Source organism: Python bivittatus, unplaced genomic scaffold (assembly GCF_059951505.1).
Source record: "Python bivittatus isolate LINGU-HERP-01145 unplaced genomic scaffold, Pbiv_v1 ctg000000_np1212, whole genome shotgun sequence".
Lineage (NCBI taxonomy): Eukaryota > Metazoa > Chordata > Lepidosauria > Squamata > Pythonidae > Python > Python bivittatus.
In genome coordinates, this window is record NW_028277028.1 from 1,589,873 (window position 1) to 1,608,985 (window position 19,113).

Genomic DNA, 19,113 nt, shown 5'->3' on the forward strand with positions numbered 1-19,113 from the left:
CCATACTCTTGATATCATGAAGTCAGTCTTTTTGAGTCAATATACTTTTGGCTGTTTTCTTCCTGGCCTTTAGAGTCTGAGTCTTCTTCTCACTGTTTATATAATGGTTCTCTCTGGTGTGGGAATTGCTAGTTTGTTCCCTGCCAACTTACATCTGATAGATCCCAAACACATGGGGTTTAGCCAAGATGATAACTATATGTTATAGTTCTGTAACTTCGGCTACCCAGAAAACTTGAAATCAATCAGCAGCACAAAATAAAAGACTTCACGCAGGGACGTCTCTAAGCAGCGTTTTATTGGCCAAGCAAAAGTCTGGGTGCCCGCACCATGCACCAAGAGAGAGCAGGGTGGCACACCCTGGAGACAAAACCACAGCCTTTTATAGTATTTTTAAAAGGGTGGAACTTATTAACATTATAATGAAGATGAGTTTTACAGCCAGTCAAAGAAACTTAAACAGAATACATTATTTCCCGCCCTTGTTTGCTTACATTAACTCTATTCCCCGCCCTTGTTTGTTTACATTAATTTAAAGGAGTGCCCCCTAACTCTTATACCTTGTCAGTCCCTGCAAACCCTTGTTCTGGGTCCTCCCTCCTTATCAGGCCTCAGACTTAGTCTCTTCGGGAGGAGTTTTCCCTATTATCTGAGCTAGCTCGTCTGTGGTTAGTTGCTTCCTCTTGCAATTTCACTAAGTGCTGTTAGTATTGAAGCTTGGCTATAGAGAACTCCGCGCATGCTCTAAAGCTATGAAGTTAACATTGGCAATTTAGATATTTCCAATTTAGTTTTTGATCCCTTCAGTTCCAAATTCTGAATGGCATTTCCAGTATCAAGGTATTCAAGGCAGTAAAAACCCTTAAATATTAAATATTTGTGATTTCTAATACACATGAAACTTTTTTTTTTTTTGCATTAGCCTCATTTTAAGTTCATTGGAAATTAATGATTTATTAAAGAGTCATTGAGAACTGGGCGGCATACAAATTTAATACATTATTATATTTCTTTATTTAAAGCAAATATTTATTGGTTTAGTAGGAAAGTACATTTAAGTTCATTATTCCAGAGGTTGCATAAATAACTAATGTCAATTCCATAAATTTCCTACAACTTTTTATAAAATTTGTAGAAATCTCCATAGAAATTTTATATAAAACTATGGCTTAGGAGCCACGATTAATTTGTCTAGCAGCATCCAAACCAAATAGATCAAAACAAAAATCTTTAAACTGAATAACGTGCCAAGAGGTATGCATTGTAAAGTAACTCAAGTTTGAATTTTAATTCTATAGATATCTCCTCAGAATTTATTTGTTCCAAAATAATACTATGACAGGACCCATTTAGCTAGACAATCAATTTCCCCATTATTTTAAAACCAAGGTTTATCATAATGTAAGCTTTTCTTTGATAAAAAAATTCAAAATTATATCTACAACAAACTTATTTTCATACATCATTTGCAGCATTAAATGTGGGCATTAAAATTGATCCCCAAATAAACAAGATCCCAGTATTTTTCTAGATTTCATTTGGTTCCACTTGAGCCAAAAGGGGGCCTGAATTCTGAAGTTCCTTATAAATGCTAAACCTGAAACTATTGAAACTTAAATCCATATTTCCCAGTAGATAATGAAATGCAATAGATAATCAAATTTCCACAATGAAAGTCTCACAGGATACCCTGCCAAAAAGTATATTCAGTATCATATAAATTTGTTTAAAATGGTGGAATGAGAACCTCTCAAAATATAAGTCAGCTTTGGATTTAAAACTCATCTTAACTGCATCTATCTTATCTGAAATACTCAAAGGAATTTTATACCATCTATCTAAATCTTGTTTCATTTCTACCAAAACAGTGAATAAGTTCAAATGTACTAGTTAAGAAAGTTTCTAGAGAATTTTTATGCTAAGATAAACAAAGGCATCTGGAAACAACAAAAAACTTTATGAATCATTAATGTCAAAGCCTAATTTGTTCAAATTGTTAGAACAGTCAAGCAGGATAAGAACCTCATGTATTAATAATAGATTAAAAAATTCTGTTTTTTATTTATAAAAATCCCCCTTATTTATGGCGCCGGTTCTTAATGTCAGGTTCGGTCAGCACGAGGTTTCAGGGAAGCACGGGGCTGCAGGGAAGCTCGCAACCAGACCACGCGGAATCCACCGGCGGTAGCTAGCGGGGAAAAGAGGAACCGAAAGCGCCGCTAATTAACGAGCCACCTGCGGCCAGCTAAACAGGAAAACCGCAGCGGAAGCTTTTAATTACGAACTGATAACGGCGCGAGCAAGCAAGGAACGGGGCCGCAGGGCAGCGAAACAAGATCGCAACGCAGCACAGAACCCGCGGGTCTGCACGTAGCAGGGAGGGGCCAACCCAGCCGGAGGGAGACTGGCAATCAAGGACAATGGACTCTGACCGACCCTGCCATCATGAACGATCAGGGGGGACATTGGGGGGCCTAATTGCCCACAGCCGCAACGCGATCACGAGGCGGGGAAAAGCGCGGGAAGGGGGGAATATAACAAGTGATGCAATTGTACCAAGCCAGTCCTGGCTTTGCTTGTGACTACTACGTTACGCATGAGTAAACCTTCTTTGTGAACCACACGTGTCACGAGAGTTTCTCTGTCGAACGGGGCAAATCTCACATAAAGCCAGGACTCACCGTCAGCGCTACCCGGTACCACCGAGGAGCGTTTTCTTTCTCAATACAGGCATGACCAGCGACGAGGAATCCGTGGGTCAGCTGGAGCGCGAGGGATCCAGGCTCGCGGAAGGGCGGTCGGAGCCGCCCGGGAGCGACGGGGCAGCGGCCAGGGCCGGGCGCACTCCATCCGAGCGGTGGTCGATGGGCGTGAATCAGGGACCAGATGATTCGGGCGTTACGATGACCCGGGGTTCGGGGTTCCGGGACCGTGAGTGGAGCGAGAAATTCGCCCGACTAGAGGAGAGAGTCGAGCGACGCCTAGACGCCGTGGAGGCGAGGCTCCAGACCCTACTGCAGAGAGTGGGGCCACCGGCGGTAAACGAGGAGGCGAGCGACAGGGGGGGCGGTCCGACACCCCCGCCGGCACCACCCACGGCGCCCCGGTCGGAGGACCAACGGGCGGCAGACGCCCTGAGACTTCGAGGTATCACTGGGAAGTTCTCAGGGGACCCCGAACAGCTGCCGCACTTTCTGACGCACGTCAGGGGGTTCATGCAGAGGGGTGGTCACCTATTCGCTAGAGACGAGGACAGGGTATCCTACGTGGCCGAGCTGCTAGATGGCCAAGCCGCCAGCTGGGTGATCGGGCTGTACGATGCCAACGCGGCGGAACTACGGAGTTTCCCGGACTTCATGCAGGCGCTCCGGGACAGATTCGAGGACACATTGAGCGCCAAGCGGGCGGAGGACGACATCCTACAATTCAGGCAGCGGGGCAAATCGGTATCGGAATATGCCCTGGAGTTCCGGAGGTTGGCCGAGAAGCTCGCGGACTGGCCGGAGTCCCTGAAGGTGAAGTATTTTAAGAGGGGACTCAACCCAGAGATCCTGGAACGGGCACTGGGGCGGGACGACCCGGCCACAGTGAAGGATTGGATCTGGCTGGCCGGAACGGCGGAATCGGCGTGGCGGCAGATCCAACAGAGCACAAGACGACGGGACCAGACGAGGGACCGGCCGAGGGAGAGGACCCCGAGGAGAGACGGAGCGGTCGACGGCAGTCCACCGGGAGGCGAGAGGCGACCAGAGCCCCGAATCTGTGTTTCCGATGCGGAGGCAGAGGCCACCGAGCGGCGCAGTGCCCGACGGAGCGGGAAGGCGCCCCACCACGGCCCGAAGTCAATACCCCGCTTGCGAACGGGAAAAGGACCGGTGACCGACCGCGGAAGGGGGCAGTGGCGGCGGTGACCGAGAAAGGACGCGGGGGGTGGTCGACCCCGGAGACAGCATCCTCCGGAGAGGACTCGGAGCCGGCGGGAAACGAGGCGCGCTCGCACTGAACGGCGTCCCAGTGCGAGCAGGGGAGTCGAGGCGCGCGGACCCAATAGGAGACGAGGACTGCCCACCGTTCCGGGTGAGGATACACGTCCGGGGGTGAGATCCGGAGGGGAGGCGCAGCTACGGGCGCTACTGGACTCGGGCTGCACCCACTGCTTGATGCACCCAGCGGTGGTCTCGGGGCTCGGGCTACAGCTGAGGCGCCTCCGGGAGCCCATTTCATTCAGCCAGTTAGATGGCACGCTGGCAGGGGGGGGACCAGCTCAGTATTACACCGAGCCGGTCCAGATGACGATCGGGAGTCACCGGGAAGAACTGAGGTTCGTGGTGGTCCCGGTGGCCGACTACGCGGTGGTACTCGGCTTGGCGTGGCTGCGGCGGCGGAACCCACGAGTCGACTGGACGGCGGAGGCAGTGCGGTTCGGGGTCGACAGACCGGCGAGGGGCGAGAGCAGAGGGGACCGAGCCGTGGAGACGGAGGCAGCCGCAACCACCGGCGGACAAGCGGAGGGTCCGGGACACCGGGAGACGGGGCGAGAGCAGATGGGGCCCGAGACCCGGGCGGCGACAGCAACAGCAGCAGCAGCAGCAGCAGCGCCGGGACCCCGGAGACCCGCCACGATCCCGAGGCGAGGGAGGCAGCGGCGACTGGCGAGGCAACCGCAAAGCGAGGGGCCGGACCCGGGGAACCCCCGACGGGCGGCGGAATCCCGAGGCAGTATCGAGACCTGGCGGCAGCGTTCGGGGAGAAGGAGTCTGACCAGCTCCCACCACACCGGCCCAGTGATTGCGCCATCGAGCTAGAGCCAGGAGCGACCCTGCCTAAGCCAAAAATGTACTCCCTGTCGAGGAGGGAGATGGGAGCCCTGCGCGAGCTCATAGACAAGAACCTAGCACGGGGATTCATCCAACCCGCGAAGTCACCATTAGCGGCCCCGGTGTTATTCCGGGAGAAGAAGGACGGCTCGCTCCGTATGTGCGTAGACTACCGGGGGCTGAACGCAATCAGCACGGAGTACAAATACCCCTCCCCCTGATGAAGGACTTGATGTCGCATCTGTCGAAGGGGAGGGTGTTCACAAAACTGGACTTGCGCGAAGCCTACTTCAGAGTTAGGATCCGCGCAAAAGATGAGTGGAAGACGGCGTTCAACACCCCGCTCGGAAGCTACCAGTTTTCCGTGATGCCGTTCGGATTAAAAGGGGCCCCGGGGGTATTTATGCAGCTAATTAATGAGGTGCTGCACGACCTACTCTACCGGGGCGTCCTGGTCTACCTGGACGACATCCTCATCTACACCGAGACCCTGGCGGAGCACGTGAGCCTGGTGCGCACGGTGCTCCAGAGACTGCTGAAGGCACAGCTGTACGCAAAGCTCTCGAAATGCGAGTTCCATCGAGAGCAACTAGACTACCTCGGCTACCGAATATCCAGCCGGGGAATTGAGATGGACCCGGCGAAAGTAAGGGATGTCCTGGGCTGGGAAGCGCCGCGAACCCGGAGGCAACTCCAAAGCTTCCTAGGGTTTGCGAACTTCTATCGTCAGTTCATCCCGAACTTCGCCCAAATCGCCCTTCCCCTAACCGACCTGCTAAAACCAAGGGCACTGGGAAACCCCCAAGCCCAGCATGGCACTCGCGTGGACTGCAGAATGCCAGGGGGCGTTTGAGGAACTAAAACAGCGGTTCACCGCGGAGCCGATCCTGCGCCATCCCGACCCAGACCGGCGGTTTATAATCCAAGTGGATGCATCAGACGTGGCAACGGGAGCAGTCCTGCTCCAACCCAGCCCGGAGGGGCCATCCACCCGTGCGCCTACGCCTCCCGCAAATTCACCGAGACGGAGAGGAGGTGGATGGTGTGGGAGAAAGAGGCGTACGCGGTCAAGTGGGCGCTGGCCACGTGGAGGCATCTACTGGAGGGGGCAACTGAACCGTTCGAGGTGTGGACGGACCATAAGAACCTCGAGGCCCTGAAGACCCCGCGTAAGCTATCCCCCAAACAGGCACGGTGGTCCCAATACTTCGGGAGGTTCAGGTTCACACTGAAACACATCCCCGGGAAGCGCAACTTCTTAGCGGATGGACTGTCTCGCATGCCCCAACACGCCAGCCTACGGGAGGAGATCGTGGACTCCGTCATCCCCGCCAGCAGGCTGGCTGCAAAGGCGGTGACCCGAAGCCAGACCAAGGGGGAGCGACGGGACGCGGCGTCTGAAGTAAGGCAAGGGTTCGCGGAGGCAGCGGAGCGGGACGGTTGGCTCAAGCAGAACCGAGAGGCGCTAACCGGCCAAGAGGGGTTGTGGTGGCACGAAGGAAAGCTGTACGTGCCCGAGGGTTGCCGACGGGAGGTCATGGAGAGAGCCCACGACAGCCGGAGCGCGGGGCATTACGGCTTCGTAAAGACACTCCACTTAATCCGGCGGCAGTTTTGGTGGCCCACGCTCCGGAAGGACGTGGAGGCGTACTCGGGGGTTGCCCGGTGTGCGCAACGGCGAAAGGAGCCAAAGGCAAACCTAGAGGCCTACTCCAGCCGGTAGCGGAACCCGACGGCCCTTGGCAAGAGGTCGCCATGGACTTCATAGTGGAGCTCCCGGAGAGTAAGGGGAAGACCGCCATTTGGGTGGTCACGGACTTATTCTCCAAACAAGCGCACTTTGTAGCGTGCCGGCGAGTCCCCACGGCCGAGGGGCTGGCGAAACTGTTCGTGCAACATGTCTACCGACTCCACGGCGCACCTCGACGTATCGTCAGCGATCGGGGCGGCAACTTCATCGCGCGGTTCTGGCGGGAGTTCCTGAAGCGGGTGGGGACGAAACAAGCCCTATCCTCCGCGGCGCACCCGCAGACGGACGGAGCCACGGAACGCCTGAACGGGGGGCTCGAACAGTACCTGCGCTGCTACGTGGGGCACCAACAGGACGATTGGGCGGAGCTACTACCATTCGCGGAGGTGGCATACAACAACGCCGTCCACAAGAGCACCGGGTTCTCTCCGTTCAAAGTAGCCACCGGGAGAGAATTCGTCCCCATGCCGGAGCTGCCTCAGCCGGAATCCCAGATCAACTCCCTGGACGCCTGGTTCGCCCAAATCGACGAGACCCGGCGAGCGGCGCACGCGGCATTGCAAAGAGCCAAAGCCGACTACAAGAAGCACGCGGACCGCAAGAGGCTCCCCGAGGAAAAGTGGAAAGTGGGGGACCAGGTGTATCTGTCAACCAAAAACCTAAAGACGCACCAGGCATCGAAAACTCAGCCCGAGGTTTGTGGGGCCGTTCCCCATTTCGGAGATCATCAATCCGGTGACCGTCAGGCTGACGCTCCCGAAAAGCCTCGGGAAGATCCACCCGGTGTTCCATTGCAGCCTGCTAAAGTTGCACCAGCCGGGGAACGCCTGGCACAAGGCGGAGGGAGTACCACCACCCATCATGGTCGGGGGGGAGCAGCATTTCGAAATCAACCGGATACTGGACGCCCGGAGGCACAAGGGGCAGACCCAGCTCCTAGTGCAATGGAAACATTTCCCCAAGTCCCACAGCGAATGGGTGAGTAAAGCCCACATAAGGGCGCCGGACCTAGTGCGGGACTTTTACAGTAAATACCCCGGGAAGCCGAAATAGGACCGAGGGGGGGAGTTGTCGTCAGGGGGGCGGCATGTCAGGTTCGGTCAGCACGAGGTTTCAGGGAAGCACGGGGCTGCAGGGAAGCTCGCAACCAGACCACGCGGAATCCACCGGCGGTAGCTAGCGGGGAAAAGAGGAACCGAAAGCGCCGCTAATTAACGAGCCACCTGCGGCCAGCTAAACAGGAAAACCGCAGCGGAAGCTTTTAATTACGAACTGATAACGGCGCGAGCAAGCAAGGAACGGGGCCGCAGGGCAGCGAAACAAGATCGCAACGCAGCACAGAACCCGCGGGTCTGCACGTAGCAGGGAGGGGCCAACCCAGCCGGAGGGAGACTGGCAATCAAGGACAATGGACTCTGACCGACCCTGCCATCATGAACGATCAGGGGGGACATTGGGGGGCCTAATTGCCCACAGCCGCAACGCGATCACGAGGCGGGGAAAAGCGCGGGAAGGGGGGAATATAACAAGTGATGCAATTGTACCAAGCCAGTCCTGGCTTTGCTTGTGACTACTACGTTACGCATGAGTAAACCTTCTTTGTGAACCACACGTGTCACGAGAGTTTCTCTGTCGAACGGGGCAAATCTCACACTTAAACTGTTATCCCTTTTCCCAGACTCAAATAATGTCATTACTCCCACAAAAAACCCAGACTTTGTTGTTTTACAGAAATGTCTCATCAGCGGCACTCCCAAAATGGAATCTTGACTCACAAACAAGCAATTACAAATTGCTTCACTACCCCCAGGATATGCCCAAATTATCTACTTGGGGGTAATTACCTCCATTTTAAGAACCTCTGATTTATGGTATCCTTACTCAATTTTTCATTTGTACCCCAAATAGATGGTATAATATTACATTGCTTAATTTGCCTGAGTCAGTTTATTGGCACCACGGAAGATTGGTGAGGAGTTAGTGCAGAATACCAGTGCAGAAAGGATTATTCAGTCACCTGAATTTCTGTGTTACAAATTCCTCCATACAGGCTTTAAAAAGAAATTACTTTCAACCTCTGTGGATTGCATCATTGTTATTATTAATAACTCCAGCTTCCTTCTTATCTGTATTCCTACTTGTAGCCATTATAATAAAGAAGACAACTCCCTAATCTAACACCTGCCAAGGGGACGGGGAACAATTGCTGCCTAAGAACAATATTCTCATAAGCAAAGGGTCGCTTATCTGGGTTCCTAAGATATTGACCAGATACAGCATCATCTGCAAGTGCTGTGTGCTAGACACCCAGACTTCCCTAAAAATATTCTTGGCAGAGATTCCATTCTCTAAAGTCCCTGGCAAGCTACCAAGCCATCTCCAAGTATTACTGTTTATACACCCTGTCTCTTAAGAAACATATAAAAATGTGGGAAAAGCCACCCAAGTATTTGAAACTTGGTGTAGACCCAAAGTCCCAGATACATGCTGCACATCTGCCAGCTTCATGGGTCCATCTGCTGCCATTCTTAGGGTTCCTGCCATGCTGAAGGGATGTGAATTGGTTTGCATTCACTCTCTTAATATCTATTCAGTAAAATCCTCTTTGGGATCCTGCTTTGCGCCTATTGCCTTCAAATCCTAAGTAACCCATTGGCTCCTGGCTGGCCACCTGGGTGCTATTAAGTCTGAAAGACAATAACTTCCGAGACTTCATTCTCTTTTCTCAGTATTGTTGCCTAATTATCTATATCTATATCTACAGTATATCTATATCTATATCTATCTTTGAAGTATATAAAACTTGTTAAGTTTGTATTTATTCATGATTAAAGATTTACTGTATATCAGTATTAACTCTATAGAAAACCATTAATTTCCTCCAATAAGAATTTAGCTCCTTTTTATAAGAAGCAAGTGTGATCATAGTCTCCACAGCTAACCACAATGATGCAAAAATGACAATAGACATGTGGAGATGTCATTCCCTGCCCCTACATACTTGAGCACCAACTTCAAATGTTATACAAGTACGTCAGTCATAAGATTTGTGTTGTGATGTTATGCCATATATTTCATCACCTGCTGCCCTCTCTGCTCCTGTGGATGTCTATGTACGTGATAATTCGGTTTCATCTAGACACTTTGGCAGTGTCCTGTACCAAAGACATTACTGAGGTGAAGTTCCTATTAATTAAATAAGGGAAAACAACTCACTACCATTTCCTTTTCTGTCTGGTTAATAAAATCTTTATCTTTCAGCAAACATATATTAAAGGACAACTTAAACCTTTATTTACATTTTTGTCAAATAAAGTGAAATTGTAATAGTATTTATGTCACATTCTTTGACTTTAGAAATTAAAGAATGAACTATCAGGAAATAATCTAGATTAATTTACTGTTTAAGTATGGAAGAAAAGAAAGTATATTCCTGTTGGGAATGATTAATCACCAGATATCCACTAAATCAAATTTTGATAAGTAATTTTGCAAAATATAATTTGAAACATAGGGTTTTACCTTTTAAAAGGGGTCCAACATTTGATTCAAATCAACTGGCTGACTGACTTAGTATACAGAAATTGAAACAATTATATACTAGAATCTGTAGTTGGGACATTCAACTACAAGACTGAACACCCAGTCTCACAGTAAGTGTTAAACAATAAATTCCTCTCTATTTTCCTTTTCATCCATTACCTTAGAAAATCTACTAATGTAAAACAGAATCCCTCTTGTGCATTCAGAGTTTCCACTTACATAGACCTCCCTGATCTAAGCTTTCTATAAAACCAGTATTATTTTTAGAAGCACTCTAGACTGGCAACTGGATAGGAAGGAAGATGGAGCATAGAGAGAATTTGTTCAGGGTATAGCGACCATGCAAAATACAAAAGAGATTTGTGAGGCATCATACAGCTATTCAGAATAGCACCACCCACCACCAATTTCACACAGTCCTTAACTACCTTTATGAAGATCTCCAAAAAGTTGCTTATGCCCCCTTTATGCTCATTGAATATGGGGAAAGAATTGGGTGTTGTGGCACAAGAATATTTTGTCTTTAAGGAGAATAATTAGTCAGCAGACATCTGCTCCTAAAATGCTTATGATGAAAGATAGACAGACAGACAGACACATTAAGTCTCTCTCTCTCAGGGTGTGAGTGTGTTCATTGTTATTTTAGGTGTGCTGGTTGATTGATGTGCTTGGTTGTCTTCTGTGAATAAAAAGAATAGTTTGCCATCTGAAGTGACTTAATTATGGACTTTGGACTTAGGGTGCAGCCGCCCAATTCACAGGTATGACTCCCCTCTTTTTTTGTCTGTACTGGTTCTAGTAGTTGCAACCATTCTTTTTCCTTCTGATCAACGCTGTTTTCTTGGTTGTTTGAACTAAGTCACTTAAAACTAAGCTCAAAAACACTGCTCTGTTCATTTGCAGTAAAACAGAACTGAAATGCATATAATGTTTCTTTCTCTAATTGTGACATTGATAACAGTAAAAAATATGCTAAGGATAGAAGCAGAAGTTTGATCATCCTTCAAAAGATAATAAAGTAATAACACAGTGAACAGCAGGGGAAGAGGCTTATACAAAATGTGCAAAGTTACCCTTTCAAACTGAATATGTGTGCATATTCAGCTTAGTCCTACTAATAGTAGGATGTATGTGTGATAGTAATGATTCTAGTCCTTCTTTATTTAAGAAGTCTCACTTGCATGAATTATATTTTGCAACTGAAGGAGAAACAGGACTTAAAGATCAGATTGTGAGCAGACGTGTGTTGTTACTTGCATGCAATTTGCTTTCCCAAGTTGTTTAATACCCACATTAATTGTACGGAAAGAAAATGCCAAATGGCTAGAAGTAAGATGGCTCTGTTAGCTAAGATTATGTTCCAATTGATGTTTTGTTGTTCTGTGGATTTGCTGGATTCATTATATTCCTCTGAGGCTGTAAGACTTGCAGAAATACTCTGAATCAAGCTACTGATCAGAATAGGTCAAATGCAGCCTCTTGGGGCCTCAACTTTTTTTAAACAGAATCGAAATTGGTATGGCCTGTAGTTTAGTCATTTTTCCTGTTGTGTTCTGTGTAGCTAAATCTTTTCTATTAAATTGTTTAACTTTAATATTAATCTCAGTGCTTGTAATATTTTTTTTCCTATGACAGTGTAATTTACTGTGTGAATATGTGTTTCCTGTTCTGCATGGCTCTTTATCTCCAGAATATGAGAAACTGAAAGTACTTTTATGATGCTTTTGCTTTTATCTATGTTTAAGCATACTGCAATGATGAGATTTTGCAGTATGGACTACAAAAATTTGGGTGATCATTAGATGAGAGTAAAGTGTCCAGTCATCATCTGGATGTTTGCAGCCCAGATCTGACAGCCCTAGATTCTTCCTATAACTTTCTCTAACTCTCTCTACCAGCATAAATATCAGCATCTCCCTTCCCAAGCCACAAGTATACTTTTGTTAAGCAGTCTTTTGAATCTAGTCACCACAATAATCACCACATTAGTTATTGTTATTTAAAAATATTGTGGAAGTTGCATTATTTTTTACTGTTATAGTATATTAGAAGAATAAATGGAAACTCCTCAGGAGATGCTGCTCAGTTGTTCAAAAATCCATATGCTGTATGCCATTGTATGAAGCCCGACACTAACTTAATCATGTTTTTATATTAATTAAAGACTTTTTTTCCAATTTGCCTTGAGGCCTTGTGCCATCTTCCTACCCAAAATCTATGAAGTCATGTTGTCTGTTGAATCTGATAGAGGCAGCTTTGGTCTCAAGAAGCTGTCTCGGAGTTTGCCACTGCAAGTGCCTGAATTAAAATGCTGCAAAAAGGTGAAGGGAAAAAACCTGATATTGACAAACAAAAGCAATGTCCCAGGGATCTTGGCTTAAAATAGAATGATAATCAGAAGCTGTTTTTCTTTATTGAATGGCCTGATTTTCAATGAGGCCTGAGGGTTCTTTTACCACTGGGTGGGTGGGAGATGTTAAGGAGGACAATTGTATCACAGAGACAGAATTGGTGGAGGGTTTTTTTTTGTTTTTTTTACTATGTACAAGTCTATTTACAGGAATTAGTGAAAAAAAGTATTTACAGCAGTTTCTAAACTTTCCAGTTTCTAATTTTTCTACCTCTCTATCCCAGACCTTTTAGTTAGCAACCACTCACTCCATTGCTTAGCTACCAACTCCCCCCTGCTCCTCCTCCTCACCCTCAGCATTTCACTAAGAGTGATAGTAATTGGCTTGAATTTGGAGTACCTGAAAGCCTTTCCTCATGATTTTTTGGATCTCATCAGCCACCCTCTGTGAAGACTTTGTGTGACACACCTCCTCTGGTTCTTCTGCCCAGCCTTTCTCAGTCTGGGACTTCCCTGAAGACTCCAGTTATCTGTCTGCAGGCAGCCACTGTCCCCTGGGTTTGGTGGGAAGCACGTCCTTCTGCCTGGGTCTTCACCTCCCTTCTCCCAGGGAAGCCTCCACCCTCTTCTCCCTCTGGGGCCAGGAACCAGCCCCCACTCCAACAGCCCAGCACGCTCACAGAGAGGTCTCTCTCCAGCCACCAGCTTCCTGCAGAGCCTCTCCAAAGGCCCTGTCTGCCTTGATGCCTCAAAGCAGCCCAGGCTCAAATGTGGCAACATGTCTCCCATTGTCTTTCCTCTCTCTTCTTCTCTCCTTTTACATCTCAAACTGGCAGCATGCCCCCCGGCAACTGAGGAGGTGGGTTTGCCCCCCAGTGCTTTGGTACTCAGCACCTGTACACAAGGCTGGACTAATGGGAATGCTGCTTCCATCTGCCCCACAACAGCCCTGGCTAGCAGCCAGGGCAGCTCATCTGCCCTCGTGACAGCACAGCTGCATTCCAAGGCCATACCTGAGCCTCTTCCCCCCATTTCTCCTGTCTCCTCCTGTTGACTCACCACCAGCACAACAGCAGCCAGCCTGGCCACAAAACCCATATGCCACAATAAGTCCTTACCCTCTCTGGGTTATATTCCACAGCAACTAAAATTCAGCTCACCCCTGCATTCTCTGAGACAGGGCAGGCTGAGAGTTTGCACTCAGCATGAAGGGAGGAAGATGGAAACCCATCAATGCTCCTTCTTAGTGGCTGTCTCCAGTCTTTAGAACAATTTGTCTCCTGAAATACAGAATGTTCTCCAGCTTGTGGTCTCTAAGAAGGCACTAAAAACTTTATTCTTCCACAGGTTGTTTGGTGTAGATGGTGGAAAAGTTGTCTTAGCTTAGTTGGTTGTTGGGTGATACTGTCATTTTAATTGCTTCTTGTTTGTTTGATTGCAAACCAACCTGTAAACCAGTGTTCTATGCAACTATGGATGTTCTATCTGTCGTGGAATGTTTTGTTGAAGCTTGTTAATGGATGGAAACAATCACTTGGCATTGCAGTTATTTATAGATCTGTAAAGAACATGCTGAAAAAAGAAATTTAATCTTTTTCAATAATAAAATTAATTTTAATAAAATTAAAATAATTAAAATTAAAATTTTAAGCACTTTCAGATCTCCTTTTATCAGACTGTGTTTTATGAGTAGCTTGTTACTGAAGTGTCTCATAATTGATGAGTTTGATCTTAAAAAGATCCATAAAATGTAAGGGCAATTATACCTTCAAGTACTATTTTCTCACCATCCAAAATGTGACATAATTCCTATCAGACCAGGTTTTAATTATTCTGCCATTATTAAACAAACATCTGTGTTTGAAAGACTTTTCAATAAATATTACAGCTATTGCTCAGGGGGTACTGAACAATTTTACAGAGAATATACTCTAATTAGAGTTATTAAATTATCAAGAGATCACAGAATTAATAAGGCCATGTTAAAAATATATACCATAATGAGTGATTGTATTAATATTCTATCTAAAATAATACAATAGACTATTTGCCTATGATCATGTTACATGCATGTTTAGGTCACCATTCAAACATGTCCCCAGATCCACTGAGGAACTGGGGTATGCAAAATGTTTGAAAGAGGCTGTTAGAACAAGCAGATTCATAGACACATCCTTGAAGCATTGAAGCAGCTTCTTCCTGGCAGCCTGCACAACTGTGTGCATACACAGCTGCTTCACAGATAGTCAGGGACTGCCTTTGAAACAACTGGAAAACAATTTAAACATAGCATTGCATAAAAAAGCTGTATGGCTGCTCATCTTTGGGGAGTCTGCTTCCAGTGAGGCTGGAGAATTGATGCCCACACTTTGTGGGAGACATTGTGGCTGGAAGGCAGCTGGATGTGGGATTCAGACTGCCCATAATTCTCTCTGGATAAAAGAGAGCTCTTGAGATTGCCCTCACGCATTCTGAACAGGTGAGTTTTTTTGTGAGTCAGCAACAGAAACTCTTGTTTTTGCAGCCACTTGCAATCAGTGGGGAGTCATCAGTTTCACCATGCTCTGAGCTATCAATGTAGCCTTTTTAAGGACTTAAAGTTTGTCCAAACCTCATATTTTTAATCACCTTGGAGTTTATTTTTTTTCTTACTGTTTCATTAAGATTGAAAAGCCTTCAGAGCTGCAAGTTGGACATTCACTGGGCGAGTTCTCTTCAACCTGTTTAAAAAGAAAGAAAATTACATGTTTCCAACTTTGTAAGATCTTTAGTTTTTGTAATATATAACAAAAGGGGAATTATAGTGCTGTTCTTTGGAAAGTTTTTAAATGCTACGGATTTGGATGAAATTGATGTAAAGAAAGACTTGGAAGCAAATTAAAAAGATCCTCTCCTGTGGGAAAGAACTTTATGGTATATTTTGACCTGATAACAAAGCCTTGAAGGTTAATCACTAGAAAGCACCAGATGGCTACCTTAAAGGAAACATTTTATAAATTGGCTCAAGAAATCCTAGGAATATTTAACCCTATATTGGAACCAAACGTTGCTACTGAAGAGAATCAAGTTCCTTGGAAAATAACTGAAATGGATTTTAAGGTGAACTTAAAAATTATAACCTATAAGAAAGAGATGGAAATATTGGATTTACAAATGGAATTGGATGATCATTTGAAAATTTAAAAAGATATACAAATAATATACCAAAAAAGGGGATCTGGATTACCCATTTAAATTGGAATATAAGAGATTCATAGGTGTGGTTACATTGAAAATACATATGGACTTTGATAAAGATGACAAGGATTTTGAGAGAAGAGACAACAATAATAGAAGAAGACACAAGTTAGAACTTTATCTATGGCAGAGTTTCTCAACCAGGGTTCCATGAGAGGTCACTAAGGGTTCCCTGGCAGATCATGATTTATTTTAAAAAATATTTCAAATTCAGGCAACATGGTCTCGTAGTGATGAGCAGAGACTGAACAAAAATCTAGTTACAACTCTTTCTGAGCTGTCTGGTAGTGTGCTATAGGACTGTGTTTATTTTGTTGAATCCATTCTTAATTTTTGACATGAGATAGGGGAGACCATTGATAACAGGTGAACACTATATTTCAGGAAGGGAGGAATATATTGAAAGAAGGGGGCAGAGAAGTGCATTTTTCAAGAAATTAATGGAGTCATCCAAGTTAGTCTGTGGCATCAGTCTCCCTGTCCTGCATCTTTTCCCTGCAGTTTTCTTGTTATTTTATCCCATTATTTTAAATAAATTTTGTACATGCTTATTCAGTCATGCCTGTGGGTCCAATGTAGCAATTTTTGAAGAGAAAGTGTGAGAGAGAAGAGTAGGACAATACCGGTAAGTTTAATTATGATAATAATGAAGAATTTAAATCTTCCCAGGCATTTCCTTGCACTGGTACATCAATGGACTCCAAAAAAAGTCCATCTTTACAAGCTATTTATCAATGGGTTTTACAAGGACTGGTGATCCAAGTTGTCCTATTCTGTTGTGTCTTATCCATGGCAAACAACTTAAAAATGCAGCAATGGCTCCAGCAAAATTAAAAGGACGCTTAACTACAAATCACAGCCTATGACAAGTAAAAGTTCTGATTATTTTAAATAGCTATTGGAATGCTAGGACCAGATGCAGTACAAGAAACAGGTTCCACTGTCAAATAGTATAATAAGTCGGTGTATTGATGACACATCACATGATGCAGAAGAGGTTTTGTGTGATAAACTGAAGAACAGCAGGTTTTCTATCCAAGCTGATGAATCACAGATTTTACCAATAAATGACATGTTATGGCATTTGTAAGATTTGTAAATGATGGTGAAATTCAAGAAAACTTTTTCTGCTGCAAGGAACTACATGAAACATGCAAAGGCCAAGATGTATTTACAGTTTTGTCTTCATATCTGGAAACAAAAGTCTGTCTTGGAGGAACTGTGTTGGCATCTGTAGTGATGGTGCTCCATCAATGGCTGGCTCCATGAGAGGTTTCATTTCTCTTGTAAGAAAAGAAAATCCTGATGTTGTCACAACACACTTCTTTGTTCACAGAGAGGTGTTGATGTCAAAAACTCTTGGAAATGAATGGATGATGCTACAAAAATGGTTAACTTTATTGAACAAAGACCAGTTCACTCAAAAATGTTTAAAAAACGGTGAAAACCTGGACAAAGAGCACATAAGTCTCCTGTTACACGCAGAAATATGGTGGCTCAGCAGAGGAAGAGTCTCAACAGGGTATTTGAGCTGAACACAAAATTGCAAGAGTATTTTTGAGAAAATAAGTATTCCACGTTTTGCTGAGTGCTTTGAAAATGGAGGATGATTGCAGAAACTAGTATACTTAGTGGACATCTTTCATCACATGAACCAGCTGAACAAGTCTCTGCAAGGTGCTGGAGAAAATTTTTTGACTTCAAGTGACAAGATTCTTGGATTTAAAAGAAAACTGAATGTTTGGAAAAACCATGTTGCAAAAGGAAATATTGAAATGTTTCCACTGCTGCTTGGGCTTAAGAGTGAGGAAGAATACCAACAAGTTTCAAATCTAATTGAAAACCACCTGGAAGTACTGCAGAACAAAACTGATCAGTACTTTCAACAGAAATGTATGACTGGGTGAGGGATCCTTTCTCTGCATCTTCTGCTCAGCCTGAGAACTTCACTTTGAAGGAAGAGGAAGAACTTTGTGAGCTGCAGTCTGATTGTACACTCAAGAAGAGATTCACTGACCTGCCCATGGACAAGTTCTGAATTTCTGTGAAAGGAGGGAACCTGCCATTAATTGGAAGGCATTGAAACTTTGCTGCAGTTTTCAACTTCTTACATTTTCTTATTTAATAAACATCAAAAGCAAAGACAGAAATTGTCTTATTTCAGTTCATGGATGAAATCCATGTGTGCTTATCTCAAGTTTGGCCCAGAATCGAGTATCTGTGCAGCAAAAACAAGCACAGGTTTCACATTAAAGAGGTAAGTTTCATTCTTTATTTTTAGTTTAAGAACACTGTTAATGCATATATATAGGCTTACACATGAAACAAATATAATACTTTTGAAACTTCTGACCTATATTTGAGCCTGAATATGCAGGGGTTCCCCGAGGCCTGAAAAATATTTCAAGGGTTCCTCCAGGGTCAAAAGGTTGAGAAAGGCTGATCTATGGGATTCAAAGATTGATGGGAGGAAGAAGAAAAAATATAAAACTGGTTTATTTGATTATGGTTAAGTAATGGGTTGTTATTTTTGGTGATGCTTAATGGTTACTTTGACTGGATAACTCTTTTTTGGAATGTCCAATTGGGTGCAATGGATTAGTCTGTAATATCTATGTTACTACTTTTGGTATATGAATAAGGGATTATTATTGCTTGTAATGTTTAATAGTTTTTTGGATTTAATTTTTTGTAATGTTTAATTGTTAATTGGATTTAATAATGGATTGCTATCTTGGGTGATTACTAGTGGTTAATTTTTTATTCATTTGTAATCTTTAATTGTTAATTGGGATAAGATTTTGATTATTAAAAGAGGGATTAGGGGAATTATGTTTAAATGGAAAAGGGGGACCAAATGCTTATGTTGGTAGTTATGTCTATTAATCTTTATGCCTTTAGTTGATTAATCAAGAGAGCTGAGGGTTTAGAGATGGGTTTATAGAAAATGGGGTGAAATATGGAATGAGGATATATTCTATAGTATCTTAAGAGACAGTGATAAGTTGTTAATGTTGTATATACTTTCTGGGGATAAAAGGGGAAGTTTCTTCTTACTACCTTTTCTTTAGTGAAGGGATTTTTTTTTCTTTGCACTGTCTTATATATTTTTTATCTGTTTTTGTATCTGATTTTTGCATTAGTTTTATCTGTTTTATATAATTTCCAATAAACATTATTTTTAAAAAATGAAAAATAACGATCTTTAAACTGGGTCTTCCAAAGTATCAGAAGGGTAGAGGCCACATGTACTTCTGGGAGCTATTATAAAAAAGATCTGCCTTCTGCTCCATATTTCACTTACTTCCCATAAGGATAGAACATTCAGCAAGCCCTCACTAGATGGACAGAATCACATTTAGGAGGTTTCTGATATAACCCATTGCCACACCATATACGTAGGATTTTATAGGTAA